General features: G+C 43.6%; 14 non-coding genes across 14 annotated transcripts; all 14 read right to left on the bottom strand.

The window, feature by feature from the left end:
• Positions 1-1,032: 1,032 nt before the first annotated feature.
• Positions 1,033-1,151, bottom strand: LOC126452800 (U5 spliceosomal RNA). Its single transcript, XR_007584760.1, has one exon. It is a non-coding gene; the product is annotated as a U5 spliceosomal RNA (small nuclear RNA).
• A 953-nt stretch (positions 1,152-2,104) lies between these two features.
• Positions 2,105-2,311, bottom strand: LOC126452863 (small nucleolar RNA U3). Its single transcript, XR_007584817.1, has one exon. It is a non-coding gene; the product is annotated as a small nucleolar RNA U3 (small nucleolar RNA).
• A 2,413-nt stretch (positions 2,312-4,724) lies between these two features.
• LOC126452799 (U5 spliceosomal RNA) lies at positions 4,725-4,843 on the bottom strand. Its single transcript, XR_007584759.1, has one exon. It is a non-coding gene; the product is annotated as a U5 spliceosomal RNA (small nuclear RNA).
• A 953-nt stretch (positions 4,844-5,796) lies between these two features.
• On the bottom strand, positions 5,797-6,003 carry LOC126452868 (small nucleolar RNA U3). The gene has a single exon (XR_007584822.1). It is a non-coding gene; the product is annotated as a small nucleolar RNA U3 (small nucleolar RNA).
• Positions 6,004-8,416: 2,413 nt separating this feature from the next.
• LOC126452798 (U5 spliceosomal RNA) lies at positions 8,417-8,535 on the bottom strand. Its single transcript, XR_007584758.1, has one exon. It is a non-coding gene; the product is annotated as a U5 spliceosomal RNA (small nuclear RNA).
• Positions 8,536-9,488: 953 nt separating this feature from the next.
• Positions 9,489-9,695, bottom strand: LOC126452861 (small nucleolar RNA U3). Its single transcript, XR_007584816.1, has one exon. It is a non-coding gene; the product is annotated as a small nucleolar RNA U3 (small nucleolar RNA).
• Positions 9,696-12,108: 2,413 nt separating this feature from the next.
• On the bottom strand, positions 12,109-12,227 carry LOC126452797 (U5 spliceosomal RNA). Its single transcript, XR_007584757.1, has one exon. It is a non-coding gene; the product is annotated as a U5 spliceosomal RNA (small nuclear RNA).
• Positions 12,228-13,180: 953 nt separating this feature from the next.
• Positions 13,181-13,387, bottom strand: LOC126452869 (small nucleolar RNA U3). The gene has a single exon (XR_007584823.1). It is a non-coding gene; the product is annotated as a small nucleolar RNA U3 (small nucleolar RNA).
• Positions 13,388-15,800: 2,413 nt separating this feature from the next.
• LOC126452795 (U5 spliceosomal RNA) lies at positions 15,801-15,919 on the bottom strand. Its single transcript, XR_007584756.1, has one exon. It is a non-coding gene; the product is annotated as a U5 spliceosomal RNA (small nuclear RNA).
• Positions 15,920-16,872: 953 nt separating this feature from the next.
• LOC126452872 (small nucleolar RNA U3) lies at positions 16,873-17,079 on the bottom strand. Its single transcript, XR_007584826.1, has one exon. It is a non-coding gene; the product is annotated as a small nucleolar RNA U3 (small nucleolar RNA).
• A 2,413-nt stretch (positions 17,080-19,492) lies between these two features.
• Positions 19,493-19,611, bottom strand: LOC126452794 (U5 spliceosomal RNA). Its single transcript, XR_007584755.1, has one exon. It is a non-coding gene; the product is annotated as a U5 spliceosomal RNA (small nuclear RNA).
• Positions 19,612-21,824: 2,213 nt separating this feature from the next.
• Positions 21,825-22,031, bottom strand: LOC126452866 (small nucleolar RNA U3). Its single transcript, XR_007584820.1, has one exon. It is a non-coding gene; the product is annotated as a small nucleolar RNA U3 (small nucleolar RNA).
• Positions 22,032-24,445: 2,414 nt separating this feature from the next.
• Positions 24,446-24,564, bottom strand: LOC126452792 (U5 spliceosomal RNA). The gene has a single exon (XR_007584753.1). It is a non-coding gene; the product is annotated as a U5 spliceosomal RNA (small nuclear RNA).
• Positions 24,565-26,776: 2,212 nt separating this feature from the next.
• LOC126452865 (small nucleolar RNA U3) lies at positions 26,777-26,983 on the bottom strand. The gene has a single exon (XR_007584819.1). It is a non-coding gene; the product is annotated as a small nucleolar RNA U3 (small nucleolar RNA).
• Between the last annotated feature and the right edge of the window lie 308 nt (positions 26,984-27,291).

The raw sequence follows: 27,291 nt of genomic DNA, 5'->3' as shown, positions 1-27,291 counted from the left end.
GGAAACTAGAATGCAGGGAAAGGAGCTTTGTTGTGAGCACTGTGTTGGTATTTCATCATTTACTAACCAAAGTCTTCTCAAGCCAAGTATGCACCAGCTCTGTGTATGGCTGGCTCAATCAAGAGCCCCTATCAATTTTACTTAAAAGACAAGCAGCATCAACAACTCACAGGAGGCACTGAACATTTTTACCATTATCTGCACCACCTTCCACTGATTTACTGAAGAAGAAACTGCAAAGTCTGGCCAATTTTGTACACAAGTAATCTTGAAAACATTGGAGTCAACAGCAGATTCATAGTTTCCAAGACTGTAGCTAGGAACAACCCTTCAATTTCAACATTTATCTCTCACTCAGACACACCATACCCAAACTACACCTAGCAGGAAATTGCTACTTACTTCATTTCTAGCTATTTATGTCATATTCAACAACTGTCTCTTTCTCACCTAAATCTTCTACACAACTGAGTACACTGTTATGAACAAACACATTATGGCAACAAGCCAGTGCCACTAATATCCACTCTATTGAAAACCATTTAAATACTCATCCTGCCCAACTAACCACCATCTTCAGCCCAAAGCTCACTCACATCATACCTACAAATCACAAACTTCTGTGGTAAAAATAATTTTGGGTTTCAAAACATAATCTGCTAATCACATACCAGTATTTCTTACAAAGCCTATCATTCATCATTCACTTCCAAATATCAGTTTATATGCTGTTGTGCAACTGCAGTGCAAGTAAACACTCTCAAATCATCTAGAACTGAGGTACGGAAAGGGTTCACCAAGAGATTCCAGGTAGTCCTGTAGCTCTCTCTCTTTACACAATCGTCTAACACACTGCACGCCATTGCAGGGCAAATGTACTTGTTTCATTATACTACGACACGGCCTATTACAATTTCAGATTTTAAAAAAACAAATACTGCCTGATCCAACGTCATCCGCTACTCCACGCCCTTCATTCACACAACACAATCTACCTCTTGCAACTTACATTACGTTTTCACTTGTGATTATGGCTCAGCAATAGCCGAGCACTACGAAAAATACCTTATAGACTCATTTAATGTTCCCCTCCACGGAAATCTTTAGTAAAAGGCGAAAGATTTATTCGTTTTGAAGGGAAACCAGAGTGCCGATCAATGCCCTCACTTCAATACTTATGGCTGCTTCTCTATTACTTCTCCGCGAGAACGCGGAAAATTCTTTCCGTCTTGTCTACTTCTCTACCGTCAACAGACTTCCAGTGTCATGCAAGCACACACCCCAAACTAACTGTCAACGCTGAAACACGTGTCTGCCAAATGTCGTCGCTATTACTCTTTAGTTAACTATTTTCATCATTTCTGTCACCATTCAAGCTGCTTCATTACCTCACCTGCCGACAGATGGCAGCACGCCTAATTCCTGTCGGCGACTCACCGTCCGACATACAACGTCCGACACACAACTGCCCGCACTGCTCTGCATCTAACACTAATCTCTCTCCTCCCCACCACACTCGTTCACTGAAAAAACTGACAACTAGACAGTTCTTTGTACGCAAAACTAGGCCACATCAGACGCAACGTGTATGTAGATGTATGGTGCAAGGGAAATATCCCCCTGCTCCCACACATCTAATTAATACTAGTTGACAACAGAAATTAAATTTCTGTCGATAGTATTTGAACCAGTCTTATTCATTTGCCAATTTCATGCATTCCTTCTTGCAGATAACAGTGCCTTGCAAATCACTCAATTCATGTTTGCTAGCCAAACGTGCTCCTCCTAAATGTTTCGTACATCATGCATTAGTGGTGATTATCAAGACTGTGTTGTGTCTCAGCTTTTTATGGTCATCAATTGCACTCTTCTTGTGTTGCTCACTCATTCTTGTAACTCAAAAGTACGTCGTTGTCATCCAAGCCTAGCACTTGGAGCAGGCCAAATCAAATGGCTCGTCCCCGTGCCACTCGAGAAACTTCCACAAGGCTTTCATGACATGTCGCAATCAAAGTCCTTCCACAACCTGTAGCGACATTTCTGCAACGACGCGGGTCCCGATACCAAAGGTATGACTTACGCTTCTAATCTATATAATAAAACCACCACTCGGAAAGCGCTATTCCCTTCCCACATCCCTCAGAATGTGGTGAACGATCATCGATTACAACCAAGATGCGATGAATCTCGATCGCAAGCCTCACGCTCAGGGAGAGTGCTACCACTCATCATTGTGGTTACGTCTACTCCAGCTCTGAACTAGAGAGAGTTGAAGACATACTACAGAAATGATCCTGTGAAGTATGATCTTGCTTGCAAGCTATCACCGCTCGCTACTTATGCCACGAGACCGTCAACACGCCCTACGAGAATACGACACACTCTTCACATTTCGCGATTTACAAGCTAGGACATTCTGCAAAGAACCTACTTCTACTCTTACTTGGCCGCCATGATCTCACTCAGCTATTTTCTGCGCTACCAGTGCTTCTTGCGTTCCGAAATCAGAGACCATTGCCTCAGGCGAGACTGTATGTAAACACCGCTTGCACCTCCGGCCGCTAGATGGCGGCCTGGGGCACATACAGTAGCATTCTATGGCGCAAGCAGACATGCCAAATAGCCACTGAAAGAGAAACACACAAGAGGGCATTCATAGGACTCTTGTGCTTTCTTTAAAACCGCCTCTCTCTTCGAAAATTTTCGCACCGCACTAGCTCATTCACCTCACTCTAACAGTGCGAACTCTTGTCGATATTTGGCCTCTCTCATGCATACTTCCTCTTTCGTTTCACTTTGCGTCTTACTTGATACCCGCCCTTAGAGCTGCTGATATACAATACTCGCAACCAATGTGTTTCTCTCTGTATCTCTTTTCGCCTATCACGAGTATTGCTTTTCCTCACATGGCAATTATGAAAACACCCACAGCTGAACAAACACTTCCATTCAGCGCCACGTCCATACTATCAATCATACACCAGTAATTTCACAGCTACTTGCTCCACTAATACATTTCTTATGTCTACTGTTCAACAGATGAAGAAGCAAAGTATACAACAAGTCTCTATGAACATCACTGTCAGGACATTTTACAGACCTACGCATACCATGCCAATCTGTATGCTTCAACTATGATGGCCCATGTGCTATGAATAAAGAAATTTCTCATAAAATAACAAATAATTTTACAACTATACAACTACTCCGACAAGCTCCTTACTAAAATGCTACATGTTTAGCAACCCCCCCATCATCTCAGAATAATCTCAAGCAGTGCTTTCATCCCATGAGCACTTCTTTGCAAACAAAACCACAAACTACTTTTTATACTAGCTTCCTTGTCACAGTGAACACGAAACTAATGCTAGTGCCTCAGTTTACTAAAAAGCTTTTTTCGCTTGCAACATATAAACTACCAACTTGAACCTCTGGGATTTTCAAACACACACACATACAGAAAACTTAATTCCACAGAAATTTAGGAGTAACAGTGGTTACCTCACATTTTCATACATACTCAAATAGCTACTTCTGTGCACTTCACACAATGTTCTCATCGTGTTCCACCAGAGAGCACAGTTATCACTATGCATGGATTCTGGTAAAAGAGCATTAAATAAAAACAAACAGCCTGATCAAAGTGATTATCTGCACATCCTCTGCCAATATCATGTCACTCTATACCCGAGGGAAACTAGAATGCAGGGAAAGGAGCTTTGTTGTGAGCACTGTGTTGGTATTTCATCATTTACTGACCAAAGTCTTCTCAAGCCAAGTATGCACCAGCTCTGTGTATGGCTGGCTCAATCAAGAGCCCCTATCAATTTTACTTAAAAGACAAGCAGCATCAACAACTCACAGGAGGCACTGAACATTTTTACCATTATCTGCACCACCTTCCACTGATTTACTGAAGAAGAAACTGCAAAGTCTGGCCAATTTTGTACACAAGTAATCTTGAAAACATTGGAGTCAACAGCAGATTCATAGTTTCCAAGACTGTAGCTAGGAACAACCCTTCAATTTCAACATTTATCTCTCACTCAGACACACCATACCCAAACTACACCTAGCAGGAAATTGCTACTTACTTCATTTCTAGCTATTTATGTCATATTCAACAACTGTCTCTTTCTCACCTAAATCTTCTACACAACTGAGTACACTGTTATGAACAAACACATTATGGCAACAAGCCAGTGCCACTAATATCCACTCTATTGAAAACCATTTAAATACTCATCCTGCCCAACTAACCACCATCTTCAGCCCAAAGCTCACTCACATCATACCTACAAATCACAAACTTCTGTGGTAAAAATAATTTTGGGTTTCAAAACATAATCTGCTAATCACATACCAGTATTTCTTACAAAGCCTATCATTCATCATTCACTTCCAAATATCAGTTTATATGCTGTTGTGCAACTGCAGTGCAAGTAAACACTCTCAAATCATCTAGAACTGAGGTACGGAAAGGGTTCACCAAGAGATTCCAGGTAGTCCTGTAGCTCTCTCTCTTTACACAATCGTCTAACACACTGCACGCCATTGCAGGGCAAATGTACTTGTTTCATTATACTACGACACGGCCTATTACAATTTCAGATTTTAAAGAAACAAATACTGCCTGATCCAACGTCATCCGCTACTCCACGCCCTTCATTCACACAACACAATCTACCTCTTGCAACTTACATTACGTTTTCACTTGTGATTATGGCTCAGCAATAGCCGAGCACTACGAAAAATACCTTATAGACTCATTTAATGTTCCCCTCCACGGAAATCTTTAGTAAAAGGCGAAAGATTTATTCGTTTTGAAGGGAAACCAGAGTGCCGATCAACGCCCTCACTTCAATACTTATGGCTGCTTCTCTATTACTTCTCCGCGAGAACGCGGAAAATTCTTTCCGTCTTGTCTACTTCTCTACCGTCAACAGACTTCCAGTGTCATGCAAGCACACACCCCAAACTAACTGTCAACGCTGAAACACGTGTCTGCCAAATGTCGTCGCTATTACTCTTTAGTTAACTATTTTCATCATTTCTGTCACCATTCAAGCTGCTTCATTACCTCACCTGCCGACAGATGGCAGCACGCCTAATTCCTGTCGGCGACTCACCGTCCGACATACAACGTCCGACACACAACTGCCCGCACTGCTCTGCATCTAACACTAATCTCTCTCCTCCCCACCACACTCGTTCACTGAAAAAACTGACAACTAGACAGTTCTTTGTACGCAAAACTAGGCCACATCAGACGCAACGTGTATGTAGATGTATGGTGCAAGGGAAATATCCCCCTGCTCCCACACATCTAATTAATACTAGTTGACAACAGAAATTAAATTTCTGTCGATAGTATTTGAACCAGTCTTATTCATTTGCCAATTTCATGCATTCCTTCTTGCAGATAACAGTGCCTTGCAAATCACTCAATTCATGTTTGCTAGCCAAACGTGCTCCTCCTAAATGTTTCGTACATCATGCATTAGTGGTGATTATCAAGACTGTGTTGTGTCTCAGCTTTTTATGGTCATCAATTGCACTCTTCTTGTGTTGCTCACTCATTCTTGTAACTCAAAAGTACGTCGTTGTCATCCAAGCCTAGCACTTGGAGCAGGCCAAATCAAATGGCTCGTCCCCGTGCCACTCGAGAAACTTCCACAAGGCTTTCATGACATGTCGCAATCAAAGTCCTTCCACAACCTGTAGCGACATTTCTGCAACGACGCGGGTCCCGATACCAAAGGTATGACTTACGCTTCTAATCTATATAATAAAACCACCACTCGGAAAGCGCTATTCCCTTCCCACATCCCTCAGAATGTGGTGAACGATCATCGATTACAACCAAGATGCGATGAATCTCGATCGCAAGCCTCACGCTCAGGGAGAGTGCTACCACTCATCGTTGTGGTTACGTCTACTCCAGCTTTGAACTAGAGAGAGTTGAAGACATACTACAGAAATGATCCTGTGAAGTATGATCTTGCTTGCAAGCTATCACCGCTCGCTACTTATGCCACGAGACCGTCAACACGCCCTACGAGAATACGACACACTCTTCACATTTCGCGATTTACAAGCTAGGACATTCTGCAAAGAACCTACTTCTACTCTTACTTGGCCGCCATGATCTCACTCAGCTATTTTCTGCGCTACCAGTGCTTCTTGCGTTCCGAAATCAGAGACCATTGCCTCAGGCGAGACTGTATGTAAACACCGCTTGCACCTCCGGCCGCTAGATGGCGGCCTGGGGCACATACAGTAGCATTCTATGGCGCAAGCAGACATGCCAAATAGCCACTGAAAGAGAAACACACAAGAGGGCATTCATAGGACTCTTGTGCTTTCTTTAAAACCGCCTCTCTCTTCGAAAATTTTCGCACCGCACTAGCTCATTCACCTCACTCTAACAGTGCGAACTCTTGTCGATATTTGGCCTCTCTCATGCATACTTCCTCTTTCGTTTCACTTTGCGTCTTACTTGATACCCGCCCTTAGAGCTGCTGATATACAATACTCGCAACCAATGTGTTTCTCTCTGTATCTCTTTTCGCCTATCACGAGTATTGCTTTTCCTCACATGGCAATTATGAAAACACCCACAGCTGAACAAACACTTCCATTCAGCGCCACGTCCATACTATCAATCATACACCAGTAATTTCACAGCTACTTGCTCCACTAATACATTTCTTATGTCTACTGTTCAACAGATGAAGAAGCAAAGTATACAACAAGTCTCTATGAACATCACTGTCAGGACATTTTACAGACCTACGCATACCATGCCAATCTGTATGCTTCAACTATGATGGCCCATGTGCTATGAATAAAGAAATTTCTCATAAAATAACAAATAATTTTACAACTATACAACTACTCCGACAAGCTCCTTACTAAAATGCTACATGTTTAGCAACCCCCCCATCATCTCAGAATAATCTCAAGCAGTGCTTTCATCCCATGAGCACTTCTTTGCAAACAAAACCACAAACTACTTTTTATACTAGCTTCCTTGTCACAGTGAACACGAAACTAATGCTAGTGCCTCAGTTTACTAAAAAGCTTTTTTCGCTTGCAACATATAAACTACCAACTTGAACCTCTGGGATTTTCAAACACACACACATACAGAAAACTTAATTCCACAGAAATTTAGGAGTAACAGTGGTTACCTCACATTTTCATACATACTCAAATAGCTACTTCTGTGCACTTCACACAATGTTCTCATCGTGTTCCACCAGAGAGCACAGTTATCACTATGCATGGATTCTGGTAAAAGAGCATTAAATAAAAACAAACAGCCTGATCAAAGTGATTATCTGCACATCCTCTGCCAATATCATGTCACTCTATACCCGAGGGAAACTAGAATGCAGGGAAAGGAGCTTTGTTGTGAGCACTGTGTTGGTATTTCATCATTTACTAACCAAAGTCTTCTCAAGCCAAGTATGCACCAGCTCTGTGTATGGCTGGCTCAATCAAGAGCCCCTATCAATTTTACTTAAAAGACAAGCAGCATCAACAACTCACAGGAGGCACTGAACATTTTTACCATTATCTGCACCACCTTCCACTGATTTACTGAAGAAGAAACTGCAAAGTCTGGCCAATTTTGTACACAAGTAATCTTGAAAACATTGGAGTCAACAGCAGATTCATAGTTTCCAAGACTGTAGCTAGGAACAACCCTTCAATTTCAAGATTTATCTCTCACTCAGACACACCATACCCAAACTACACCTAGCAGGAAATTGCTACTTACTTCATTTCTAGCTATTTATGTCATATTCAACAACTGTCTCTTTCTCACCTAAATCTTCTACACAACTGAGTACACTGTTATGAACAAACACATTATGGCAACAAGCCAGTGCCACTAATATCCACTCTATTGAAAACCATTTAAATACTCATCCTGCCCAACTAACCACCATCTTCAGCCCAAAGCTCACTCACATCATACCTACAAATCACAAACTTCTGTGGTAAAAATAATTTTGGGTTTCAAAACATAATCTGCTAATCACATACCAGTATTTCTTACAAAGCCTATCATTCATCATTCACTTCCAAATATCAGTTTATATGCTGTTGTGCAACTGCAGTGCAAGTAAACACTCTCAAATCATCTAGAACTGAGGTACGGAAAGGGTTCACCAAGAGATTCCAGGTAGTCCTGTAGCTCTCTCTCTTTACACAATCGTCTAACACACTGCACGCCATTGCAGGGCAAATGTACTTGTTTCATTATACTACGACACGGCCTATTACAATTTCAGATTTTAAAAAAACAAATACTGCCTGATCCAACGTCATCCGCTACTCCACGCCCTTCATTCACACAACACAATCTACCTCTTGCAACTTACATTACGTTTTCACTTGTGATTATGGCTCAGCAATAGCCGAGCACTACGAAAAATACCTTATAGACTCATTTAATGTTCCCCTCCACGGAAATCTTTAGTAAAAGGCGAAAGATTTATTCGTTTTGAAGGGAAACCAGAGTGCCGATCAATGCCCTCACTTCAATACTTATGGCTGCTTCTCTATTACTTCTCCGCGAGAACGCGGAAAATTCTTTCCGTCTTGTCTACTTCTCTACCGTCAACAGACTTCCAGTGTCATGCAAGCACACACCCCAAACTAACTGTCAACGCTGAAACACGTGTCTGCCAAATGTCGTCGCTATTACTCTTTAGTTAACTATTTTCATCATTTCTGTCACCATTCAAGCTGCTTCATTACCTCACCTGCCGACAGATGGCAGCACGCCTAATTCCTGTCGGCGACTCACCGTCCGACATACAACGTCCGACACACAACTGCCCGCACTGCTCTGCATCTAACACTAATCTCTCTCCTCCCCACCACACTCGTTCACTGAAAAAACTGACAACTAGACAGTTCTTTGTACGCAAAACTAGGCCACATCAGACGCAACGTGTATGTAGATGTATGGTGCAAGGGAAATATCCCCCTGCTCCCACACATCTAATTAATACTAGTTGACAACAGAAATTAAATTTCTGTCGATAGTATTTGAACCAGTCTTATTCATTTGCCAATTTCATGCATTCCTTCTTGCAGATAACAGTGCCTTGCAAATCACTCAATTCATGTTTGCTAGCCAAACGTGCTCCTCCTAAATGTTTCGTACATCATGCATTAGTGGTGATTATCAAGACTGTGTTGTGTCTCAGCTTTTTATGGTCATCAATTGCACTCTTCTTGTGTTGCTCACTCATTCTTGTAACTCAAAAGTACGTCGTTGTCATCCAAGCCTAGCACTTGGAGCAGGCCAAATCAAATGGCTCGTCCCCGTGCCACTCGAGAAACTTCCACAAGGCTTTCATGACATGTCGCAATCAAAGTCCTTCCACAACCTGTAGCGACATTTCTGCAACGACGCGGGTCCCGATACCAAAGGTATGACTTACGCTTCTAATCTATATAATAAAACCACCACTCGGAAAGCGCTATTCCCTTCCCACATCCCTCAGAATGTGGTGAACGATCATCGATTACAACCAAGATGCGATGAATCTCGATCGCAAGCCTCACGCTCAGGGAGAGTGCTACCACTCATCATTGTGGTTACGTCTACTCCAGCTCTGAACTAGAGAGAGTTGAAGACATACTACAGAAATGATCCTGTGAAGTATGATCTTGCTTGCAAGCTATCACCGCTCGCTACTTATGCCACGAGACCGTCAACACGCCCTACGAGAATACGACACACTCTTCACATTTCGCGATTTACAAGCTAGGACATTCTGCAAAGAACCTACTTCTACTCTTACTTGGCCGCCATGATCTCACTCAGCTATTTTCTGCGCTACCAGTGCTTCTTGCGTTCCGAAATCAGAGACCATTGCCTCAGGCGAGACTGTATGTAAACACCGCTTGCACCTCCGGCCGCTAGATGGCGGCCTGGGGCACATACAGTAGCATTCTATGGCGCAAGCAGACATGCCAAATAGCCACTGAAAGAGAAACACACAAGAGGGCATTCATAGGACTCTTGTGCTTTCTTTAAAACCGCCTCTCTCTTCGAAAATTTTCGCACCGCACTAGCTCATTCACCTCACTCTAACAGTGCGAACTCTTGTCGATATTTGGCCTCTCTCATGCATACTTCCTCTTTCGTTTCACTTTGCGTCTTACTTGATACCCGCCCTTAGAGCTGCTGATATACAATACTCGCAACCAATGTGTTTCTCTCTGTATCTCTTTTCGCCTATCACGAGTATTGCTTTTCCTCACATGGCAATTATGAAAACACCCACAGCTGAACAAACACTTCCATTCAGGGCCACGTCCATACTATCAATCATACACCAGTAATTTCACAGCTACTTGCTCCACTAATACATTTCTTATGTCTACTGTTCAACAGATGAAGAAGCAAAGTATACAACAAGTCTCTATGAACATCACTGTCAGGACATTTTACAGACCTACGCATACCATGCCAATCTGTATGCTTCAACTATGATGGCCCATGTGCTATGAATAAAGAAATTTCTCATAAAATAACAAATAATTTTACAACTATACAACTACTCCGACAAGCTCCTTACTAAAATGCTACATGTTTAGCAACCCCCCCATCATCTCAGAATAATCTCAAGCAGTGCTTTCATCCCATGAGCACTTCTTTGCAAACAAAACCACAAACTACTTTTTATACTAGCTTCCTTGTCACAGTGAACACGAAACTAATGCTAGTGCCTCAGTTTACTAAAAAGCTTTTTTCGCTTGCAACATATAAACTACCAACTTGAACCTCTGGGATTTTCAAACACACACACATACAGAAAACTTAATTCCACAGAAATTTAGGAGTAACAGTGGTTACCTCACATTTTCATACATACTCAAATAGCTACTTCTGTGCACTTCACACAATGTTCTCATCGTGTTCCACCAGAGAGCACAGTTATCACTATGCATGGATTCTGGTAAAAGAGCATTAAATAAAAACAAACAGCCTGATCAAAGTGATTATCTGCACATCCTCTGCCAATATCATGTCACTCTATACCCGAGGGAAACTAGAATGCAGGGAAAGGAGCTTTGTTGTGAGCACTGTGTTGGTATTTCATCATTTACTAACCAAAGTCTTCTCAAGCCAAGTATGCACCAGCTCTGTGTATGGCTGGCTCAATCAAGAGCCCCTATCAATTTTACTTAAAAGACAAGCAGCATCAACAACTCACAGGAGGCACTGAACATTTTTACCATTATCTGCACCACCTTCCACTGATTTACTGAAGAAGAAACTGCAAAGTCTGGCCAATTTTGTACACAAGTAATCTTGAAAACATTGGAGTCAACAGCAGATTCATAGTTTCCAAGACTGTAGCTAGGAACAACCCTTCAATTTCAACATTTATCTCTCACTCAGACACACCATACCCAAACTACACCTAGCAGGAAATTGCTACTTACTTCATTTCTAGCTATTTATGTCATATTCAACAACTGTCTCTTTCTCACCTAAATCTTCTACACAACTGAGTACACTGTTATGAACAAACACATTATGGCAACAAGCCAGTGCCACTAATATCCACTCTATTGAAAACCATTTAAATACTCATCCTGCCCAACTAACCACCATCTTCAGCCCAAAGCTCACTCACATCATACCTACAAATCACAAACTTCTGTGGTAAAAATAATTTTGGGTTTCAAAACATAATCTGCTAATCACATACCAGTATTTCTTACAAAGCCTATCATTCATCATTCACTTCCAAATATCAGTTTATATGCTGTTGTGCAACTGCAGTGCAAGTAAACACTCTCAAATCATCTAGAACTGAGGTACGGAAAGGGTTCACCAAGAGATTCCAGGTAGTCCTGTAGCTCTCTCTCTTTACACAATCGTCTAACACACTGCACGCCATTGCAGGGCAAATGTACTTGTTTCATTATACTACGACACGGCCTATTACAATTTCAGATTTTAAAAAAACAAATACTGCCTGATCCAACGTCATCCGCTACTCCACGCCCTTCATTCACACAACACAATCTACCTCTTGCAACTTACATTACGTTTTCACTTGTGATTATGGCTCAGCAATAGCCGAGCACTACGAAAAATACCTTATAGACTCATTTAATGTTCCCCTCCACGGAAATCTTTAGTAAAAGGCGAAAGATTTATTCGTTTTGAAGGGAAACCAGAGTGCCGATCAACGCCCTCACTTCAATACTTATGGCTGCTTCTCTATTACTTCTCCGCGAGAACGCGGAAAATTCTTTCCGTCTTGTCTACTTCTCTACCGTCAACAGACTTCCAGTGTCATGCAAGCACACACCCCAAACTAACTGTCAACGCTGAAACACGTGTCTGCCAAATGTCGTCGCTATTACTCTTTAGTTAACTATTTTCATCATTTCTGTCACCATTCAAGCTGCTTCATTACCTCACCTGCCGACAGATGGCAGCACGCCTAATTCCTGTCGGCGACTCACCGTCCGACATACAACGTCCGACACACAACTGCCCGCACTGCTCTGCATCTAACACTAATCTCTCTCCTCCCCACCACACTCGTTCACTGAAAAAACTGACAACTAGACAGTTCTTTGTACGCAAAACTAGGCCACATCAGACGCAACGTGTATGTAGATGTATGGTGCAAGGGAAATATCCCCCTGCTCCCACACATCTAATTAATACTAGTTGACAACAGAAATTAAATTTCTGTCGATAGTATTTGAACCAGTCTTATTCATTTGCCAATTTCATGCATTCCTTCTTGCAGATAACAGTGCCTTGCAAATCACTCAATTCATGTTTGCTAGCCAAACGTGCTCCTCCTAAATGTTTCGTACATCATGCATTAGTGGTGATTATCAAGACTGTGTTGTGTCTCAGCTTTTTATGGTCATCAATTGCACTCTTCTTGTGTTGCTCACTCATTCTTGTAACTCAAAAGTACGTCGTTGTCATCCAAGCCTAGCACTTGGAGCAGGCCAAATCAAATGGCTCGTCCCCGTGCCACTCGAGAAACTTCCACAAGGCTTTCATGACATGTCGCAATCAAAGTCCTTCCACAACCTGTAGCGACATTTCTGCAACGACGCGGGTCCCGATACCAAAGGTATGACTTACGCTTCTAATCTATATAATAAAACCACCACTCGGAAAGCGCTATTCCCTTCCCACATCCCTCAGAATGTGGTGAACGATCATCGATTACAACCAAGATGCGATGAACCTCGATCGCAAGCCTCACGCTCAGGGAGAGTGCTACCACTGATCATTGTGGTTACGTCTACTCCAGCTTTGAACTAGAGAGAGTTGAAGACATACTACAGAAATGATCCTGTGAAGTATGATCTTGCTTGCAAGCTATCACCGCTCGCTACTTATGCCACGAGACCGTCAACACGCCCTACGAGAATACGACACACTCTTCACATTTCGCGATTTACAAGCTAGGACATTCTGCAAAGAACCTACTTCTACTCTTACTTGGCCGCCATGATCTCACTCAGCTATTTTCTGCGCTACCAGTGCTTCTTGCGTTCCGAAATCAGAGACCATTGCCTCAGGCGAGACTGTATGTAAACACCGCTTGCACCTCCGGCCGCTAGATGGCGGCCTGGGGCACATACAGTAGCATTCTATGGCGCAAGCAGACATGCCAAATAGCCACTGAAAGAGAAACACACAAGAGGGCATTCATAGGACTCTTGTGCTTTCTTTAAAACCGCCTCTCTCTTCGAAAATTTTCGCACCGCACTAGCTCATTCACCTCACTCTAACAGTGCGAACTCTTGTCGATATTTGGCCTCTCTCATGCATACTTCCTCTTTCGTTTCACTTTGCGTCTTACTTGATACCCGCCCTTAGAGCTGCTGATATACAATACTCGCAACCAATGTGTTTCTCTCTGTATCTCTTTTCGCCTATCACGAGTATTGCTTTTCCTCACATGGCAATTATGAAAACACCCACAGCTGAACAAACACTTCCATTCAGCGCCACGTCCATACTATCAATCATACACCAGTAATTTCACAGCTACTTGCTCCACTAATACATTTCTTATGTCTACTGTTCAACAGATGAAGAAGCAAAGTATACAACAAGTCTCTATGAACATCACTGTCAGGACATTTTACAGACCTACGCATACCATGCCAATCTGTATGCTTCAACTATGATGGCCCATGTGCTATGAATAAAGAAATTTCTCATAAAATAACAAATAATTTTACAACTATACAACTACTCCGACAAGCTCCTTACTAAAATGCTACATGTTTAGCAACCCCCCCATCATCTCAGAATAATCTCAAGCAGTGCTTTCATCCCATGAGCACTTCTTTGCAAACAAAACCACAAACTACTTTTTATACTAGCTTCCTTGTCACAGTGAACACGAAACTAATGCTAGTGCCTCAGTTTACTAAAAAGCTTTTTTCGCTTGCAACATATAAACTACCAACTTGAACCTCTGGGATTTTCAAACACACACACATACAGAAAACTTAATTCCACAGAAATTTAGGAGTAACAGTGGTTACCTCACATTTTCATACATACTCAAATAGCTACTTCTGTGCACTTCACACAATGTTCTCATCGTGTTCCACCAGAGAGCACAGTTATCACTATGCATGGATTCTGGTAAAAGAGCATTAAATAAAAACAAACAGCCTGATCAAAGTGATTATCTGCACATCCTCTGCCAATATCATGTCACTCTATACCCGAGGGAAACTAGAATGCAGGGAAAGGAGCTTTGTTGTGAGCACTGTGTTGGTATTTCATCATTTACTGACCAAAGTCTTCTCAAGCCAAGTATGCACCAGCTCTGTGTATGGCTGGCTCAATCAAGAGCCCCTATCAATTTTACTTAAAAGACAAGCAGCATCAACAACTCACAGGAGGCACTGAACATTTTTACCATTATCTGCACCACCTTCCACTGATTTACTGAAGAAGAAACTGCAAAGTCTGGCCAATTTTGTACACAAGTAATCTTGAAAACATTGGAGTCAACAGCAGATTCATAGTTTCCAAGACTGTAGCTAGGAACAACCCTTCAATTTCAAGATTTATCTCTCACTCAGACACACCATACCCAAACTACACCTAGCAGGAAATTGCTACTTACTTCATTTCTAGCTATTTATGTCATATTCAACAACTGTCTCTTTCTCACCTAAATCTTCTACACAACTGAGTACACTGTTATGAACAAACACATTATGGCAACAAGCCAGTGCCACTAATATCCACTCTATTGAAAACCATTTAAATACTCATCCTGCCCAACTAACCACCATCTTCAGCCCAAAGCTCACTCACATCATACCTACAAATCACAAACTTCTGTGGTAAAAATAATTTTGGGTTTCAAAACATAATCTGCTAATCACATACCAGTATTTCTTACAAAGCCTATCATTCATCATTCACTTCCAAATATCAGTTTATATGCTGTTGTGCAACTGCAGTGCAAGTAAACACTCTCAAATCATCTAGAACTGAGGTACGGAAAGGGTTCACCAAGAGATTCCAGGTAGTCCTGTAGCTCTCTCTCTTTACACAATCGTCTAACACACTGCACGCCATTGCAGGGCAAATGTACTTGTTTCATTATACTACGACACGGCCTATTACAATTTCAGATTTTAAAAAAACAAATACTGCCTGATCCAACGTCATCCGCTACTCCACGCCCTTCATTCACACAACACAATCTACCTCTTGCAACTTACATTACGTTTTCACTTGTGATTATGGCTCAGCAATAGCCGAGCACTACGAAAAATACCTTATAGACTCATTTAATGTTCCCCTCCACGGAAATCTTTAGTAAAAGGCGAAAGATTTATTCGTTTTGAAGGGAAACCAGAGTGCCGATCAACGCCCTCACTTCAATACTTATGGCTGCTTCTCTATTACTTCTCCGCGAGAACGCGGAAAATTCTTTCCGTCTTGTCTACTTCTCTACCGTCAACAGACTTCCAGTGTCATGCAAGCACACACCCCAAACTAACTGTCAACGCTGAAACACGTGTCTGCCAAATGTCGTCGCTATTACTCTTTAGTTAACTATTTTCATCATTTCTGTCACCATTCAAGCTGCTTCATTACCTCACCTGCCGACAGATGGCAGCACGCCTAATTCCTGTCGGCGACTCACCGTCCGACATACAACGTCCGACACACAACTGCCCGCACTGCTCTGCATCTAACACTAATCTCTCTCCTCCCCACCACACTCGTTCACTGAAAAAACTGACAACTAGACAGTTCTTTGTACGCAAAACTAGGCCACATCAGACGCAACGTGTATGTAGATGTATGGTGCAAGGGAAATATCCCCCTGCTCCCACACATCTAATTAATACTAGTTGACAACAGAAATTAAATTTCTGTCGATAGTATTTGAACCAGTCTTATTCATTTGCCAATTTCATGCATTCCTTCTTGCAGATAACAGTGCCTTGCAAATCACTCAATTCATGTTTGCTAGCCAAACGTGCTCCTCCTAAATGTTTCGTACATCATGCATTAGTGGTGATTATCAAGACTGTGTTGTGTCTCAGCTTTTTATGGTCATCAATTGCACTCTTCTTGTGTTGCTCACTCATTCTTGTAACTCAAAAGTACGTCGTTGTCATCCAAGCCTAGCACTTGGAGCAGGCCAAATCAAATGGCTCGTCCCCGTGCCACTCGAGAAACTTCCACAAGGCTTTCATGACATGTCGCAATCAAAGTCCTTCCACAACCTGTAGCGACATTTCTGCAACGACGCGGGTCCCGATACCAAAGGTATGACTTACGCTTCTAATCTATATAATAAAACCACCACTCGGAAAGCGCTATTCCCTTCCCACATCCCTCAGAATGTGGCGAACGATCATCGATTACAACCAAGATGCGATGAATCTCGATCGCAAGCCTCACGCTCAGGGAGAGTGCTACCACTCATCATTGTGGTTACGTCTACTCCAGCTTTGAACTAGAGAGAGTTGAAGACATACTACAGAAATGATCCTGTGAAGTATGATATTGCTTGCAAGCTATCACCGCTCGCTACTTATGCCACGAGACCGTCAACACGCCCTACGAGAATACGACACACTCTTCACATTTCGCGATTTACAAGCTAGGACATTCTGCAAAGAACCTACTTCTACTCTTACTTGGCCGCCATGATCTCACTCAGCTATTTTCTGCGCTACCAGTGCTTCTTGCGTTCCGAAATCAGAGACCATTGCCTCAGGCGAGACTGTATGTAAACACCGCTTGCACCTCCGGCCGCTAGATGGCGGCCTGGGGCACATACAGTAGCATTCTATGGCGCAAGCAGACATGCCAAATAGCCACTGAAAGAGAAACACACAAGAGGGCATTCATAGGACTCTTGTGCTTTCTTTAAAACCGCCTCTCTCTTCGAAAATTTTCGCACCGCACTAGCTCATTCACCTCACTCTAACAGTGCGAACTCTTGTCGATATTTGGCCTCTCTCATGCATACTTCCTCTTTCGTTTCACTTTGCGTCTTACTTGATACCCGCCCTTAGAGCTGCTGATATACAATACTCGCAACCAATGTGTTTCTCTCTGTATCTCTTTTCGCCTATCACGAGTATTGCTTTTCCTCACATGGCAATTATGAAAACACCCACAGCTGAACAAACACTTCCATTCAGGGCCACGTCCATACTATCAATCATACACCAGTAATTTCGCAGCTACTTGCTCCACTAATACATTTCTTATGTCTACTGTTCAACAGATGAAGAAGCAAAGTATACAACAAGTCTCTATGAACATCACTGTCAGGACATTTTACAGACCTACGCATACCATGCCAATCTGTATGCTTCAACTATGATGGCCCATGTGCTATGAATAAAGAAATTTCTCATAAAATAACAAATAATTTTACAACTATACAACTACTCCGACAAGCTCCTTACTAAAATGCTACATGTTTAGCAACCCCCCCATCATCTCAGAATAATCTCAAGCAGTGCTTTCATCCCATGAGCACTTCTTTGCAAACAAAACCACAAACTACTTTTTATACTAGCTTCCTTGTCACAGTGAACACGAAACTAATGCTAGTGCCTCAGTTTACTAAAAAGCTTTTTTCGCTTGCAACATATAAACTACCAACTTGAACCTCTGGGATTTTCAAACACACACACATACAGAAAACTTAATTCCACAGAAATTTAGGAGTAACAGTGGTTACCTCACATTTTCATACATACTCAAATAGCTACTTCTGTGCACTTCACACAATGTTCTCATCGTGTTCCACCAGAGAGCACAGTTATCACTATGCATGGATTCTGGTAAAAGAGCATTAAATAAAAACAAACAGCCTGATCAAAGTGATTATCTGCACATCCTCTGCCAATATCATGTCACTCTATACCCGAGGGAAACTAGAATGCAGGGAAAGGAGCTTTGTTGTGAGCACTGTGTTGGTATTTCATCATTTACTGACCAAAGTCTTCTCAAGCCAAGTATGCACCAGCTCTGTGTATGGCTGGCTCAATCAAGAGCCCCTATCAATTTTACTTAAAAGACAAGCAGCATCAACAACTCACAGGAGGCACTGAACATTTTTACCATTATCTGCACCACCTTCCACTGATTTACTGAAGAAGAAACTGCAAAGTCTGGCCAATTTTGTACACAAGTAATCTTGAAAACATTGGAGTCAACAGCAGATTCATAGTTTCCAAGACTGTAGCTAGGAACAACCCTTCAATTTCAACATTTATCTCTCACTCAGACACACCATACCCAAACTACACCTAGCAGGAAATTGCTACTTACTTCATTTCTAGCTATTTATGTCATATTCAACAACTGTCTCTTTCTCACCTAAATCTTCTACACAACTGAGTACACTGTTATGAACAAACACATTATGGCAACAAGCAAGTGCCACTAATATCCACTCTATTGAAAACCATTTAAATACTCATCCTGCCCAACTAACCACCATCTTCAGCCCAAAGCTCACTCACATCATACCTACAAATCACAAACTTCTGTGGTAAAAATAATTTTGGGTTTCAAAACATAATCTGCTAATCACATACCAGTATTTCTTACAAAGCCTATCATTCATCATTCACTTCCAAATATCAGTTTATATGCTGTTGTGCAACTGCAGTGCAAGTAAACACTCTCAAATCATCTAGAACTGAGGTACGGAAAGGGTTCACCAAGAGATTCCAGGTAGTCCTGTAGCTCTCTCTCTTTACACAATCGTCTAACACACTGCACGCCATTGCAGGGCAAATGTACTTGTTTCATTATACTACGACACGGCCTATTACAATTTCAGATTTTAAAGAAACAAATACTGCCTGATCCAACGTCATCCGCTACTCCACGCCCTTCATTCACACAACACAATCTACCTCTTGCAACTTACATTACGTTTTCACTTGTGATTATGGCTCAGCAATAGCCGAGCACTACGAAAAATACCTTATAGACTCATTTAATGTTCCCCTCCACGGAAATCTTTAGTAAAAGGCGAAAGATTTATTCGTTTTGAAGGGAAACCAGAGTGCCGATCAACGTTTTTTTTTTTTTTTTACTTTATTGTTATTTTAAAACCTGTACAATTCAGGTAGGCTGGCAGCGGCAAACTACACCGCTCTTCAGCCATAGCGTTTTACAAGAGTATGAAACATGGTGGATGACAATGAACAAAGTGACGGGCAAAAGAGAGAGGTCACAGAGACATAAAAAACACGGAGTCGTTCACAGGTGACGATAACAACACTGAAAACACGTTGGCACGGCGCACAAAACACTGGTGAGTCCGACGGCACAAGTGAACGTAGGAGTGGGACGGCGGACACCAAAAACACTATATGACGTCACACACACGAAGCACAAAAGGCGACGATCTCCGGCGCGCGAATGTTCACTATACGTGTGCGAGTCCGGGGACCTGCCAAGAGAGGAGGAGGAGGGAGGGGAGTGGGAGAGCGAGAGGGGAGAGCAGAGATGCCACGGGCAGGGGAGATAGGGGGAGGGAGGAAGGGGGAGAGGAAGCCCGGGGGAAGAGGGGGAAGGGAGGGGACAGGGAGATGGGAAAAGAAGGGAAGAGAAGAGAAGGGAGGGAGGGTGCTGAAAGGAAAGGACACGGGAAGTGGGGGGTGGGGCAGGGTCAAAGTTGATAGGAGGGGTAGATGGAGGGGACGAGGACATCATCAGGGAGAGGGAGCCGGCGGAAGCCACCTTGGGAGAGGGCATGGAGGGTGGAGAGATGGAGACCGGGTGGGATGTGCGAATACAGGCGCGGCAGCGGGCGGGGGTGGGAGAGGAGTGGGGAAACGAGCGGGTGAGGAGGATCAAGTTTACGTGAGGTGTACAGGATACGAATCCTTTCAAGGAAAAGGAGGAGGTGGGGGAAGGGGATGAGATCATACAGCATCCGCGTGGGGGAGGGGAGACGGATGCGATAGGCAAGGCGGAGAGCATGGCGTTCAAGGATTTGGAGGGATTTATAGAAGGTAGGGGGGGCGGAGATCCAGGCTGGATGGGCGTAACAAAGGATAGGGCGGATGAGGGATTTATAGGTGTGGAGGATTGTGGAGGGGTCCAGACCCCACGTGCGGCCGGAAAGGAGCTTGAGGAGACGGAGTCGGGAACGTGCCTTGGCTTGGATTGTCTGGAGATGGGGACTCCAGGAGAGGCGACGGTCGAGGGTGACGCCAAGGTACTTAAGGGTGGGAGTGAGGGCGATAGGACGGCCATAGACGGTGAGATAGAAATCAAGGAGGCGGAAGGAAGGGGTGGTTTTGCCTACAATGATCGCCTGCCGATCAACGCCCTCACTTCAATACTTATGGCTGCTTCTCTATTACTTCTCCGCGAGAACGCGGAAAATTCTTTCCGTCTTGTCTACTTCTCTACCGTCAACAGACTTCCAGTGTCATGCAAGCACACACCCCAAACTAACTGTCAACGCTGAAACACGTGTCTGCCAAATGTCGTCGCTATTACTCTTTAGTTAACTATTTTCATCATTTCTGTCACCATTCAAGCTGCTTCATTACCTCACCTGCCGACAGATGGCAGCACGCCTAATTCCTGTCGGCGACTCACCGTCCGACATACAACGTCCGACACACAACTGCCCGCACTGCTCTGCATCTAACACTAATCTCTCTCCTCCCCACCACACTCGTTCACTGAAAAAACTGACAACTAGACAGTTCTTTGTACGCAAAACTAGGCCACATCAGACGCAACGTGTATGTAGATGTATGGTGCAAGGGAAATATCCCCCTGCTCCCACACATCTAATTAATACTAGTTGACAACAGAAATTAAATTTCTGTCGATAGTATTTGAACCAGTCTTATTCATTTGCCAATTTCATGCATTCCTTCTTGCAGATAACAGTGCCTTGCAAATCACTCAATTCATGTTTGCTAGCCAAACGTGCTCCTCCTAAATGTTTCGTACATCATGCATTAGTGGTGATTATCAAGACTGTGTTGTGTCTCAGCTTTTTATGGTCATCAATTGCACTCTTCTTGTGTTGCTCACTCATTCTTGTAACTCAAAAGTACGTCGTTGTCATCCAAGCCTAGCACTTGGAGCAGGCCAAATCAAATGGCTCGTCCCCGTGCCACTCGAGAAACTTCCACAAGGCTTTCATGACATGTCGCAATCAAAGTCCTTCCACAACCTGTAGCGACATTTCTGCAACGACGCGGGTCCCGATACCAAAGGTATGACTTACGCTTCTAATCTATATAATAAAACCACCACTCGGAAAGCGCTATTCCCTTCCCACATCCCTCAGAATGTGGTGAACGATCATCGATTACAACCAAGATGCGATGAATCTCGATCGCAAGCCTCACGCTCAGGGAGAGTGCTACCACTCATCATTGTGGTTACGTCTACTCCAGCTTTGAACTAGAGAGAGTTGTAGACATACTACAGAAATGATCCTGTGAAGTATGATCTTGCTTGCAAGCTATCACCGCTCGCTACTTATGCCACGAGACCGTCAACACGCCCTACGAGAATACGACACACTCTTCACATTTCGCGATTTACAAGCTAGGACATTCTGCAAAGAACCTACTTCTACTCTTACTTGGCCGCCATGATCTCACTCAGCTATTTTCTGCGCTACCAGTGCTTCTTGCGTTCCGAAATCAGAGACCATTGCCTCAGGCGAGACTGTATGTAAACACCGCTTGCACCTCCGGCTGCTAGATGGCGGCCTGGGGCACATACAGTAGCATTCTATGGCGCAAGCAGACATGCCAAATAGCCACTGAAAGAGAAACACACAAGAGGGCATTCATAGGACTCTTGTGCTTTCTTTAAAACCGCCTCTCTCTTCGAAAATTTTCGCACCGCACTAGCTCATTCACCTCACTCTAACAGTGCGAACTCTTGTCGATATTTGGCCTCTCTCATGCATACTTCCTCTTTCGTTTCACTTTGCGTCTTACTTGATACCCGCCCTTAGAGCTGCTGATATACAATACTCGCAACCAATGTGTTTCTCTCTGTATCTCTTTTCGCCTATCACGAGTATTGTTTTTCCTCACATGGCAATTATGAAAACACCCACAGCTGAACAAACACTTCCATTCAGGGCCACGTCCATACTATCAATCATACACCAGTAATTTCACAGCTACTTGCTCCACTAATACATTTCTTATGTCTACTGTTCAACAGATGAAGAAGCAAAGTATACAACAAGTCTCTATGAACATCACTGTCAGGACATTTTACAGACCTACGCATACCATGCCAATCTGTATGCTTCAACTATGATGGCCCATGTGCTATGAATAAAGAAATTTCTCATACAATAACAAATAATTTTACAACTATACAACTACTCCGACAAGCTCCTTACTAAAATGCTACATGTTTAGCAACCCCCCCATCATCTCAGAATAATCTCAAGCAGTGCTTTCATCCCATGAGCACTTCTTTGCAAACAAAACCACAAACTACTTTTTATACTAGCTTCCTTGTCACAGTGAACACGAAACTAATGCTAGTGCCTCAGTTTACTAAAAAGCTTTTTTCGCTTGCAACATATAAACTACCAACTTGAACCTCTGGGATTTTCAAACACACACACATACAGAAAACTTAATTCCACAGAAATTTAGGAGTAACAGTGGTTACCTCACATTTTCATACATACTCAAATAGCTACTTCTGTGCACTTCACACAATGTTCTCATCGTGTTCCACCAGAGAGCACAGTTATCACTATGCATGGATTCTGGTAAAAGAGCATTAAATAAAAACAAACAGCCTGATCAAAGTGATTATCTGCACATCCTCTGCCAATATCATGTCACTCTATACCCGAGGGAAACTAGAATGCAGGGAAAGGAGCTTTGTTGTGAGCACTGTGTTGGTATTTCATCATTTACTAACCAAAGTCTTCTCAAGCCAAGTATGCACCAGCTCTGTGTATGGCTGGCTCAATCAAGAGCCCCTATCAATTTTACTTAAAAGACAAGCAGCATCAACAACTCACAGGAGGCACTGAACATTTTTACCATTATCTGCACCACCTTCCACTGATTTACTGAAGAAGAAACTGCAAAGTCTGGCCAATTTTGTACACAAGTAATCTTGAAAACATTGGAGTCAACAGCAGATTCATAGTTTCCAAGACTGTAGCTAGGAACAACCCTTCAATTTCAAGATTTATCTCTCACTCAGACACACCATACCCAAACTACACCTAGCAGGAAATTGCTACTTACTTCATTTCTAGCTATTTATGTCATATTCAACAACTGTCTCTTTCTCACCTAAATCTTCTACACAACTGAGTACACTGTTATGAACAAACACATTATGGCAACAAGCCAGTGCCACTAATATCCACTCTATTGAAAACCATTTAAATACTCATCCTGCCCAACTAACCACCATCTTCAGCCCAAAGCTCACTCACATCATACCTACAAATCACAAACTTCTGTGGTAAAAATAATTTTGGGTTTCAAAACATAATCTGCTAATCACATACCAGTATTTCTTACAAAGCCTATCATTCATCATTCACTTCCAAATATCAGTTTATATGCTGTTGTGCAACTGCAGTGCAAGTAAACACTCTCAAATCATCTAGAACTGAGGTACGGAAAGGGTTCACCAAGAGATTCCAGGTAGTCCTGTAGCTCTCTCTCTTTACACAATCGTCTAACACACTGCACGCCATTGCAGGGCAAATGTACTTGTTTCATTATACTACGACACGGCCTATTACAATTTCAGATTTTAAAAAAAACAAATACTGCCTGATCCAACGTCATCCGCTACTCCACGCCCTTCATTCACACAACACAATCTACCTCTTGCAACTTACATTACGTTTTCACTTGTGATTATGGCTCAGCAATAGCCGAGCACTACGAAAAATACCTTATAGACTCATTTAATGTTCCCCTCCACGGAAATCTTTAGTAAAAGGCGAAAGATTTATTCGTTTTGAAGGGAAACCAGAGTGCCGATCAACGTTTTTTTTTTTTTTTACTTTATTGTTATTTTAAAACCTGTACAATTCAGGTAGGCTGGCAGCGGCAAACTACGCCGCTCTTCAGCCATAGCGTTTTACAAGAGTATGAAACATGGTGGATGACAATGAACAAAGTGACGGGCAAAAGAGAGAGGTCACAGAGACATAAAAAACACGGAGTCGTTCACAGGTGACGATAACAACACTGAAAACACGTTGGCACGGCGCACAAAACACTGGTGAGTCCGACGGCACAAGTGAACGTAGGAGTGGGACGGCGGACACCAAAAACACTATATGACGTCACACACACGAAGCACAAAAGGCGACGATCTCCGGCGCGCGAATGTTCACTATACGTGTGCGAGTCCGGGGACCTGCCAAGAGAGGAGGAGGAGGGAGGGGAGTGGGAGAGCGAGAGGGGAGAGCAGAGATGCCACGGGCAGGGGAGATAGGGGGAGGGAGGAAGGGGGAGAGGAAGCCCGGGGGAAGAGGGGGAAGGGAGGGGACAGGGAGATGGGAAAAGAAGGGAAGAGAAGAGAAGGGAGGGAGGGTGCTGAAAGGAAAGGACACGGGAAGTGGGGGGTGGGGCAGGGTCAAAGTTGATAGGAGGGGTAGATGGAGGGGACGAGGACATCATCAGGGAGAGGGAGCCGGCGGAAGCCACCTTGGGAGAGGGCATGGAGGGTGGAGAGATGGAGACCGGGTGGGATGTGCGAATACAGGCGCGGCAGCGGGCGGGGGTGGGAGAGGAGTGGGGAAACGAGCGGGTGAGGAGGATCAAGTTTACGTGAGGTGTACAGGATACGAATCCTTTCAAGGAAAAGGAGGAGGTGGGGGAAGGGGATGAGATCATACAGCATCCGCGTGGGGGAGGGGAGACGGATGCGATAGGCAAGGCGGAGAGCATGGCGTTCAAGGATTTGGAGGGATTTATAGAAGGTAGGGGGGGCGGAGATCCAGGCTGGATGGGCGTAACAAAGGATAGGGCGGATGAGGGATTTATAGGTGTGGAGGATTGTGGAGGGGTCCAGACCCCACGTGCGGCCGGAAAGGAGCTTGAGGAGACGGAGTCGGGAACGTGCCTTGGCTTGGATTGTCTGGAGATGGGGACTCCAGGAGAGGCGACGGTCGAGGGTGACGCCAAGGTACTTAAGGGTGGGAGTGAGGGCGATAGGACGGCCATAGACGGTGAGATAGAAATCAAGGAGGCGGAAGGAAGGGGTGGTTTTGCCTACAATGATCGCCTGCCGATCAACGCCCTCACTTCAATACTTATGGCTGCTTCTCTATTACTTCTCCGCGAGAACGCGGAAAATTCTTTCCGTCTTGTCTACTTCTCTACCGTCAACAGACTTCCAGTGTCATGCAAGCACACACCCCAAACTAACTGTCAACGCTGAAACACGTGTCTGCCAAATGTCGTCGCTATTACTCTTTAGTTAACTATTTTCATCATTTCTGTCACCATTCAAGCTGCTTCATTACCTCACCTGCCGACAGATGGCAGCACGCCTAATTCCTGTCGGCGACTCACCGTCCGACATACAACGTCCGACACACAACTGCCCGCACTGCTCTGCATCTAACACTAATCTCTCTCCTCCCCACCACACTCGTTCACTGAAAAAACTGACAACTAGACAGTTCTTTGTACGCAAAACTAGGCCACATCAGACGCAACGTGTATGTAGATGTATGGTGCAAGGGAAATATCCCCCTGCTCCCACACATCTAATTAATACTAGTTGACAACAGAAATTAAATTTCTGTCGATAGTATTTGAACCAGTCTTATTCATTTGCCAATTTCATGCATTCCTTCTTGCAGATAACAGTGCCTTGCAAATCACTCAATTCATGTTTGCTAGCCAAACGTGCTCCTCCTAAATGTTTCGTACATCATGCATTAGTGGTGATTATCAAGACTGTGTTGTGTCTCAGCTTTTTATGGTCATCAATTGCACTCTTCTTGTGTTGCTCACTCATTCTTGTAACTCAAAAGTACGTCGTTGTCATCCAAGCCTAGCACTTGGAGCAGGCCAAATCAAATGGCTCGTCCCCGTGCCACTCGAGAAACTTCCACAAGGCTTTCATGACATGTCGCAATCAAAGTCCTTCCACAACCTGTAGCGACATTTCTGCAACGACGCGGGTCCCGATACCAAAGGTATGACTTACGCTTCTAATCTATATAATAAAACCACCACTCGGAAAGCGCTATTCCCTTCCCACATCCCTCAGAATGTGGTGAACGATCATCGATTACAACCAAGATGCGATGAATCTCGATCGCAAGCCTCACGCTCAGGGAGAGTGCTACCACTCATCATTGTGGTTACGTCTACTCCAGCTTTGAACTAGAGAGAGTTGTAGACATACTACAGAAATGATCCTGTGAAGTATGATCTTGCTTGCAAGCTATCACCGCTCGCTACTTATGCCACGAGACCGTCAACACGCCCTACGAGAATACGACACACTCTTCACATTTCGCGATTTACAAGCTAGGACATTCTGCAAAGAACCTACTTCTACTCTTACTTGGCCGCCATGATCTCACTCAGCTATTTTCTGCGCTACCAGTGCTTCTTGCGTTCCGAAATCAGAGACCATTGCCTCAGGCGAGACTGTATGTAAACACCGCTTGCACCTCCGGCCGCTAGATGGCGGCCTGGGGCACATACAGTAGCATTCTATGGCGCAAGCAGACATGCCAA

The sequence above is a fragment of the Schistocerca serialis genome, unplaced genomic scaffold (genome assembly GCF_023864345.2).
Source record: "Schistocerca serialis cubense isolate TAMUIC-IGC-003099 unplaced genomic scaffold, iqSchSeri2.2 HiC_scaffold_939, whole genome shotgun sequence".
In the NCBI taxonomy this organism is placed as follows: Eukaryota; Metazoa; Arthropoda; class Insecta; order Orthoptera; family Acrididae; genus Schistocerca; species Schistocerca serialis.
The sequence above is the reverse complement of the archived record's forward strand: the minus strand, read 5'-3'. Positions and strand labels throughout refer to the sequence as shown.